Consider the following 8,429-nt stretch of genomic DNA (forward strand, 5'->3'; position numbering starts at 1 on the left):
TGTGTGTCCTGTGCCTGTATGTTTGTGTGTGCGCTCTGTTCCAGAAGATTACAGTGCTGTGAGAGGGTTCTTTGTGGAGAGGTTACAGTGAGCCGGCGGTAGTTATCCCCACATTAAAGGACACCAACTCCCTCCTCTGTGCCAAGATCCAACTCCTTCGCTGTCCTTCAGCTGCACTGTTTTCCAGCCACATTTCTGTTGTTCTCTCCCTCTCAGTAGGCCTGGACATCGCCCTCCCACCACATGCTCCATGAAACCACTTTGTGGCCCAACAGAGCTTAATGTTCTGAATAAGTGTCTAAATGTTTTTAGTCGTGTAGAAAACAGCCTTAACGGTGAAGTGCTTTTAAGTATTTATTCACAGATTGGCTTTTCTGTTTTCTTTTTCTTTTGCAACCTTGATTGCCAGGAAGAGTTTTCAGGACACCAGTAGCCATTTCATCATGTGTCCAGGGTCATGATTGGTTATCAGACAAGTGTAAGCCAGCTGATAATTCACCATTGATGTACGGCAGGGGAAGTGTTGGGGTACAGTACAGTACCCTTCAGCATGAACTTTCTGGAAGTACGGCGACACTATAGATCCAATCATGCTGAACCACACTGACACATGCGCACACTGATCACCTTTGCTGTTCACGTGGATTAAAGACTAAAGAAGCTAGAGAAGACTGCCCTTGCTTGCCCTCCCCTTCTCCCTCCCTCTCTCTCTCTTACTGCAGGGAGGTGAGCGCCTGAGTGGTGGTGACCCTGCTCCCACAGTTTGCTCTCAGGTTTGGGGCAGGTCCCAGTCCAAAACGGGGCAAAAAACCAGCAAGACAATTAAGGAGGTCATGTCACCTATTCTATTGGGCCCCAGAAATTCTATCAGGAGTTTGTGAAGCAATACCTCCGTCTGGACCAACTGCTTGATCTCTGATTTCTTTGTTTTAATCCGGTTTTTACATTCAGCATTCTTTAAATGTGTATTATACTCTACTTTATTTTTCTTAAACTGTAACGGTGGATTTCTCTTGATTAGAAAGCAGGACCACAAAAAAGTGATTAATTTCGCAACATTTAATTTCATTCCAGTGGACGTAAGGAAATATACTTTCTCTGGTGTATTTTTTTTTCTCCATACTTTGTCCAACCTATTTTGGAATACTACAGTTTTCTTTTGGGCTGTTTTCTGAAGTTTGGCTCTGAAGGCGTTCTGGGGTCTTTTCTGTCCTCCGCGGCTGAAGCTGACATTCTCCAGAGGATCTGTGCTGTTGAGAGGAGGACAGCGCGATGTCTCTCATCCGGTAGATCCGCTGTACCAGGTCAGAATATTTCTTATCTGCTCGTGGTCATTAGTGGCTACTCCATATGGTATGGATGTCCCATTCCTGCCATTTAGCTCCATTGTAATTTTGAAACTTTACTTCCTATTGATAGGTTTATAAAGCTATAATGTAGTGTAGTATAGATTACTGATGTGACATCTGACGTGATGTGACATTAATTGTATGACCTGCATAGTAAAAGTAAGGCAGGACGGTTTTGCATGACTGTATACTGTGCAGCTTTAGAGTATCATTTTCTCTGAACCTTGCCAAGACAGATAAATCTTGGTAATCTCTCTTAGTCCTGGACAGTTATATGAAGCAGTAAAGCAATCAATTTTAATCGGTGTTTTTAAGGAATCCTTCTAATTTTATGTGATGTATTTAATTTTGATCTTTAGAGCATACCTTTAAACTGTTAGCTATAAAGCTGTAATCATGGCATAGTACCTGTGACTTTCTAAATGCATCCCATCATAGATTCATTATCAGTCTAAATGTTGAGTTCCTTATTCCACTTAACTGTCATTACATCTTGTCAGTGCACTCAGAACTGGGCTCTTGCAGTACACATACAGTACACATGCCTTTAGGTAGATACGGGGCTTATGGTGTACAGTATAGCAAAGGGGCACTGAGTAAATAATTCAACTCTATACTGTGTATCAAATATTTACAAGTGAGCCATTCCTAACTCATTTGAAATGGATGCTTTGGACTGTCCGTCAGAAGCTATGAGTGGCAGCTCTGTCGCAATGGATTGCGTTCCACAGCACTATTATACTGTAGCTGCCTTTGTAGTCTGTGTCAGATCAGCAAGTTCCGTACCTAGCCTTGCCCTCTCTTGACTGTCCTGCCCTCTCCTGTCCTAGGGCCAGTCTCCTGCGTCAAGTTGCTTTACATTGTGCAAGGGGGAATGAGCTTATATTGTCTTAATCCTGCACGGATTCTAATGCTAGAATTTTAGAACAGTGAGACCGCACTATGCCTTTTTCTGTGTCTCAGAGTAGTAGATGGCTTTTCTGTCATTTCCAAAAATGGATTGTTGTTATTGTAAATTTTGAAGTTTCAAATATATGTAGTCATATAAGATAGTCAGGTGTTGCATAAGAAGTCAAAAATCAACTCTTATTAAAGACTGAATATGGAACCTTTGTCACCATATTTTTGTTGTATGTAACAAGATTTTGTGTCCTTTTATAAATATTCTCTACAAATACATATAAAGAATGAACATATTGCTGCTGTACTGCAGTTTGTACATTTGTGTAGATTGACTGGCGGTTTTGTAGGTTTTTATCTTTTATATTACCAATATTGTTTCATCTGTAGCCTGTCTCTGATAAAAAGGCAGGAACAGAACTTGAAATTTTGAGCAAAGAGGTATCCAGGAACTTTGTGAAGGTTTAGTGGATTCATCTCATTTGGAGATGAATCAGAAACAAGATATTTTAAGTGCAAGTAGCCTATGATAATCTGATTGATCGAGTGTGACACTTTGGGCCAAAGGTTCTTATCTTTCCTAATAGTGGAAGAAGGTGCCTCTGAAATCTGCTTGATCAGCTGTTTGTGTCATTTGTGTGTGTGTGTGTGTGTGTGTGTGTGTGTGTGCGTGCGCCTGCTACATTTTTATGAATTAAATAATGTGTAAATTATTTCCCCTTCTTGGATTGGTTTGTAACCCATATACAGTAGCCATGTCAATGTGTACAGTATGTGACCACAAGTACTGAATCTCAGTGATTATACAACGTAGGCGTATTTATACCGAAGTAATACACGTATGTGTGGCTGTAGGTCAGGTGTGGCTATAGAATGTGAGTCTTTAGGTGCACAAGCCAGTTTAACAGATCTGTGGTGCAGCAAGTGAAAATCCAGGGAAAGCTGTTGTGGGGCCTTTGGAGACTTGAGCTGACAATCCAGAAGCTTCATTCTTTAATCCAGTCTCAGCAGGAGCGAGAGATTTACAGGGGATTCACTAACAGTTGTACAACACCAGAGGGCATATGCATTTCTGAATGCTCTTACCCATACTGGTTGGAACATTGTGTACTTGTGGATTAAATATTCTCTGCAAACTGCAGAACTTCTTAACAGAGACAGTAGCAAACATGTGGGGTGGAACCAGGGCCTGGTCATTTTGTGACCTGATATTTTAACAAGGCACTTGCATTCTCCATCTTAGCCTTTAGCTCTTGTCCACATCATTTTAATGATTCCATGAGGAGTGTGTGCTCAATATGGCTGAACCCAACAGCTCCATTTGAGACAGCAGCTTCCTTAACATGCTGATTAGAAGTGATTCTGTTCCACTTGTTACCAGCCCCAACATGATGTTTAAAAGCAGCTTAACCCCCTGTCTGTTTAAATTGGTATTTTTAGATGCTGGTGTCCAATTTGTTGTCTAATGGTGGCCATTGGGTGTTATAAGAACTCGATTTTGGTGTTAATACATGTGCTCTTAATTTGTTATAATTATTTACCTTTTTTTGGCCATTTTCCCTCCAATTTAGTCGTTATACCAATTCCCTGTGGTCCTCGTCGATGCGCTATCCTTCTGTTGGTCTGGGGATGGTGTAGACTACCACATGCCTCCTTCGATACATGTGGAGAAGCCAGTCGCTTTTTTTCACCTGACAGCGAGTAGTTTCACTGGGAGAGCGTAACGCATGTGGAGATTCACGCTATCTCCCCCAGATCCCCTCCCTGCTGAACAGTCACCCCGACCAACCAGTAGGAGACGCTAATGCAACAATCAGGGCTCATACCCTCACTGGCTTCCCACCCGCGAACACTGCCAACTGTGTTCCTAGGAACGTCTGACCAAGCCGGAAGTGAGTTGAACCCGGGTCTCTGCGGTGGTAGGCAAGTGCTTTTACCTCTGCACTACCCAGACGGCCCTAGAATTATTGACTTTTTTACGCAATCACACAAAGCATGCTCAAATCACTCAAGTCATTATCAACATTTCACTAGCTTTTCAACAACTTTGTTGTTCATAAGGCATTGACAATTTCATATCCTTTATACAGGGGATGGGTCACCCCATATCTAATGATGCAAAGACTTCTTAGTCTTCTTGAAGTTGCACTTATGAGTCATTTAAAAATGAAACTGGTGGACTCTCACAATGCAGTAGTGTTATGAATTCTGAGTCAGTGAGTACTGGATGCATTAAACTGGTGCTGTACATTGGAAATGTGCAAATTTCCAAAACGAGGTCTGCTGTAAATAAGAAGTAATACTTTTTCAGACAGAACTGATGAAAGGTAATGTTATCTGGAAATTTGTCAATGTTAGCCTGATGGTTAAAGAATATTTGACCATAATGCATTGGATTCATGTGAAAACAAAGCACAAAACAATTGTTGTTGTATTGCAGTTGATTATGTGTGAATTGTAATCTCTCCTATATTCTACTCTTCCTGCTGCTTGTCCTCTGATTACTGTAATTATGGAGTCCTTTTACAGCAGGCCTACTGAATCCTAGTCCCGGAATAGGATGCTATTCAGTAGGTGTTTGTGCCTCATGAGCTGTTAATCACGTGACATAATTAAACCAATGGCTATCCTGATGTGAACAATTTGACTATTCCTGTGATGTCAGAGAAGGAGAAAATCCATGCTGGACCAGAGCCAACCAGATTTTTGGATTGTGTGCCGATGCTGCAAGTTTGCTAGTGCAAAGAGGGATAACAGGCTCTTACGGGCCAGATTGCTGATGGTAGCATTCTGTTTTAAACCATTTTCGTTAGACAAAGGTGAGGGTGAAGGCCTGCAATATTGAGGTCTGAGAGGGAGGTGGTGGTGAATTGGGCAGTATGAATTCATAATTAACTATCTGCATTTATACAGTGGCAATTAGCTCCAGAAATGGGCAGAGACCAGCTTAGAACCAGAAAACCAGGGCCAAAATGCAGAGGCTCTGTGCATGTCAAATGGAACAGTGGTTCTCAGCAGTGGTTCTCAAAGCCTGGCCATGAAGACCCCATATGATGGCCTTCATTCCAATTTTATTTGAATTTCTGAAGTGTAAAGAGCTGTTAACTGTTAGCTATTAAAAATGCATCCATTTAAAGCAGGTGTGCCCAATCTTATCTGAAAAGGGCCAATGTGTCTTCAGATTATTATTTTTTTAGCCTAGTGCTCAGACACCTGATTCTACTTAAAGTCTTGATTGAAGACCATTATTAGTTAATTGAATCATGAATTAATATTTTTATTTAACTTTTTTGTGCAAGTTAAATGTTACATAACTGCTCTCATTTTAAATGTGGACATTTCCTACTGCTTCAAACATCACTGTCAATAAACATATGTGCTTAATTAGTGGCAATTACTTTTTCAAAGATTATTGAAGTGGAGCAAATAGGATAAATTGTTTACCATCTTAGTGTCCGATTATGTCAGAAACATATTCATATTACAAATATCTGTTATTTAGAATGAATATCAATGTAGGATTTTTATTCAGACAAATTAGTTCTAAGACAACTAATGCTTTCATTTTCTGTAATGTACTATGGCAAATTATTCATTCAAAGAGGTTAAATATTTAATTGATAGACCTGTGGCTGAAATCACAAAGATCTTAAGTGCTCAAAGTGTGGACTCCTGGTCCCCTGGACACTACACCATATGTGGAAAAAAGCTCGTGGATGGAACCAATGTTATGCACCACCCTTGCATTTTGTTCAAATCTGCTTCAGAACAAGAATTTGGAACCTGTATGAATTATTTCAAGAATATTAATTGATCCAGAGGTCAGTCGGATGGAAAACCAGCATACACCGGAGTCAGATTCGAAAGTTTTACATTGCATTTATTTGGCAGACACGTTTATCCTAAGCAACGTACAATAAGTGCATATCGAAGGTCATTGGACAACTACAAAGCACAGGTCTGATAAGGTACCTACTCATTATGTAACAGTTATCCATGGCCAGGAACATCAAGTACAGTTCATCCAATAAGCGTAGACTCGGTCAGAAAGTTATGACAATTCAAAATAAATGAGACATGATAGATATGATAGACCTACAACATCAAAATAAAAACAAAATAACAAATACAAGTGCAATGTAAGTTCTGGATGAAGATGTAAATGCAACATGAAAGTGCTAGAGGATACAAGACAGGATACATAGGATACATTTTACAGGTGCCACTGTTTTGGTAGCCTGTTGGTATTATTCTGTTTCACTCCATGGAAAAGGATCTGAATCTGCCTCTGCTTGCTAGTATGCAAGCATTTAAACTCTAGTTTTTACCTCTAGTCAGCTAAGATTAAAAAAATATAAGACGTCATAGTTGGTGTTTGTACTGGTGTTCGATTATAGTATCAGTATTGTTTGTTGGGAGGATGTAATATAAACAGTCTTGTTGCTGTTTTAATATGACACAGCACATCCCAGTACAATAAAAATTATTAATATATTAAATGTGTAAAATTTTCACTGCTGGTCAAAGTACTGTAGTCTTTTACAACACACCATCTGAAACTTATTATTCCACAGGAAAATGATGGGTTTGCACTGATTGGATGCAACTCTTTTCTTAAAATGCCGCAAAATGTGAATTTTGGTATCACACTAATGAAAAAAAAACTCTGACTATCCCAAACTAGTTGTTAGTGGCATAAAAAATGTGAAAATGTATGAACAACTTTCACAGTTCATGTAAACGAGTTTATTTCCAACATAAATATAACTTCAAGGTCTAAGATTTCCACTCATTTTGTAAACGTGCATTGGTGCACTACAGGATCATTCTCCAGTCAAATATTTAGTGTTAATGAATAAACAAAACTTTTAGAAAGAAACATTATTCCAGATACATTTGTAAGCCCCCCCCCATTTACAGTCACGCTTGTCTTGTTGACAGATGTACCAGATAGTTTGCTTAAAGGCATACACATGCTTCAGGTAGGCCCAAGCTTGATGAGGAAGAGTGAATACTATCCAGGGCATAGACAAAAACAAGTGTACTTTATCTGGCTGATGGTGGTCACTGTTTTGAGTCTTTGCCAAGGCATGTTCTGACAAATGAACTATGTGCCAACTGGGTTGGTTTAATTAATCCTTCAATGCCTGATGTGATTTAGGAAGTGTACCAGTGAGACAGGATTACTCTTCGGGGAATTCTGGGAATTTACCCTCATTACCTGGTGTAACACTGAGATCTTCACTCTCTCTCTGGGCTTCTTGCCACTTTCATGGGTGATACTGGTAAATGACTCAATGTGCTATTGGCAACGTAGATGGGCAACTGGCCAAACCATTAATTGAGGCCACTGAATTAGCCTGTACATCCACTATAAAAGACAAGCAGGACATGCCTAATTCAGCTGAATTCAACTGTAGTCCATAGGATGAGGTTGCATGTGGAGTTCTAAAGAGTAGCGTAAAGTGGGTAGATAGAGGTGGAAGTATTGTCATGGAAAGTATTAAGAATACCATATTGGGCTCCTCCACAGGGAGACAGCCTGCCTCTGACTTTGCTATGTTTCCCAGATGGCATTAAATTCATAGAGAAGAGGATGTTTTATGAAATGGTGTACCAACAATTCACTAGTTCTTAAAAAGAAAACAAAATAATTAATTTTTGATATTAAGACAACGGAACAAGAACTCCAGTCACAGAATTCAAATATATTAACACAGTTAGTATTGACAGTAAATTGTTCACTGGAGTGCTAATATCAATGAATACCTTTGCATACTTTTGCTATGTCAAAGCGCAGCTGACTATTTTAAGCTAGAATCTCTGTCACATTAATGTTGACAGAAGAATGTTGACTCTGTTCTTAAAACCATTGTTCAGAGTCCTGGCATGCAGTATCCACTGCTGTGCAGGCCAAAACTCCAAATAATCAACACTGGCTGTAAAATTTCATGTTCTTCCACCAAATTATATGTCTTACAATTTGCATTTGCAAGGCTCTGTTCTAAGTGGCTCCTCCATTTCTGTCACTTCTTATCTTTAGGCCTAATCTAATAAACAGGTGGACTAGGAGAGGATTAAAAGACCATTTCTCTTTCTGTCTACTCCCATCCTCTGTACTGACCTCTTCCCCCATTATCTCCCCCTACCCACACTCAGTCAACAGCTCTAATAATTTTT

The sequence above is a fragment of the Anguilla rostrata genome, chromosome 3, assembly GCF_018555375.3.
Source record: "Anguilla rostrata isolate EN2019 chromosome 3, ASM1855537v3, whole genome shotgun sequence".
NCBI lineage: Eukaryota > Metazoa > Chordata > Actinopteri > Anguilliformes > Anguillidae > Anguilla > Anguilla rostrata.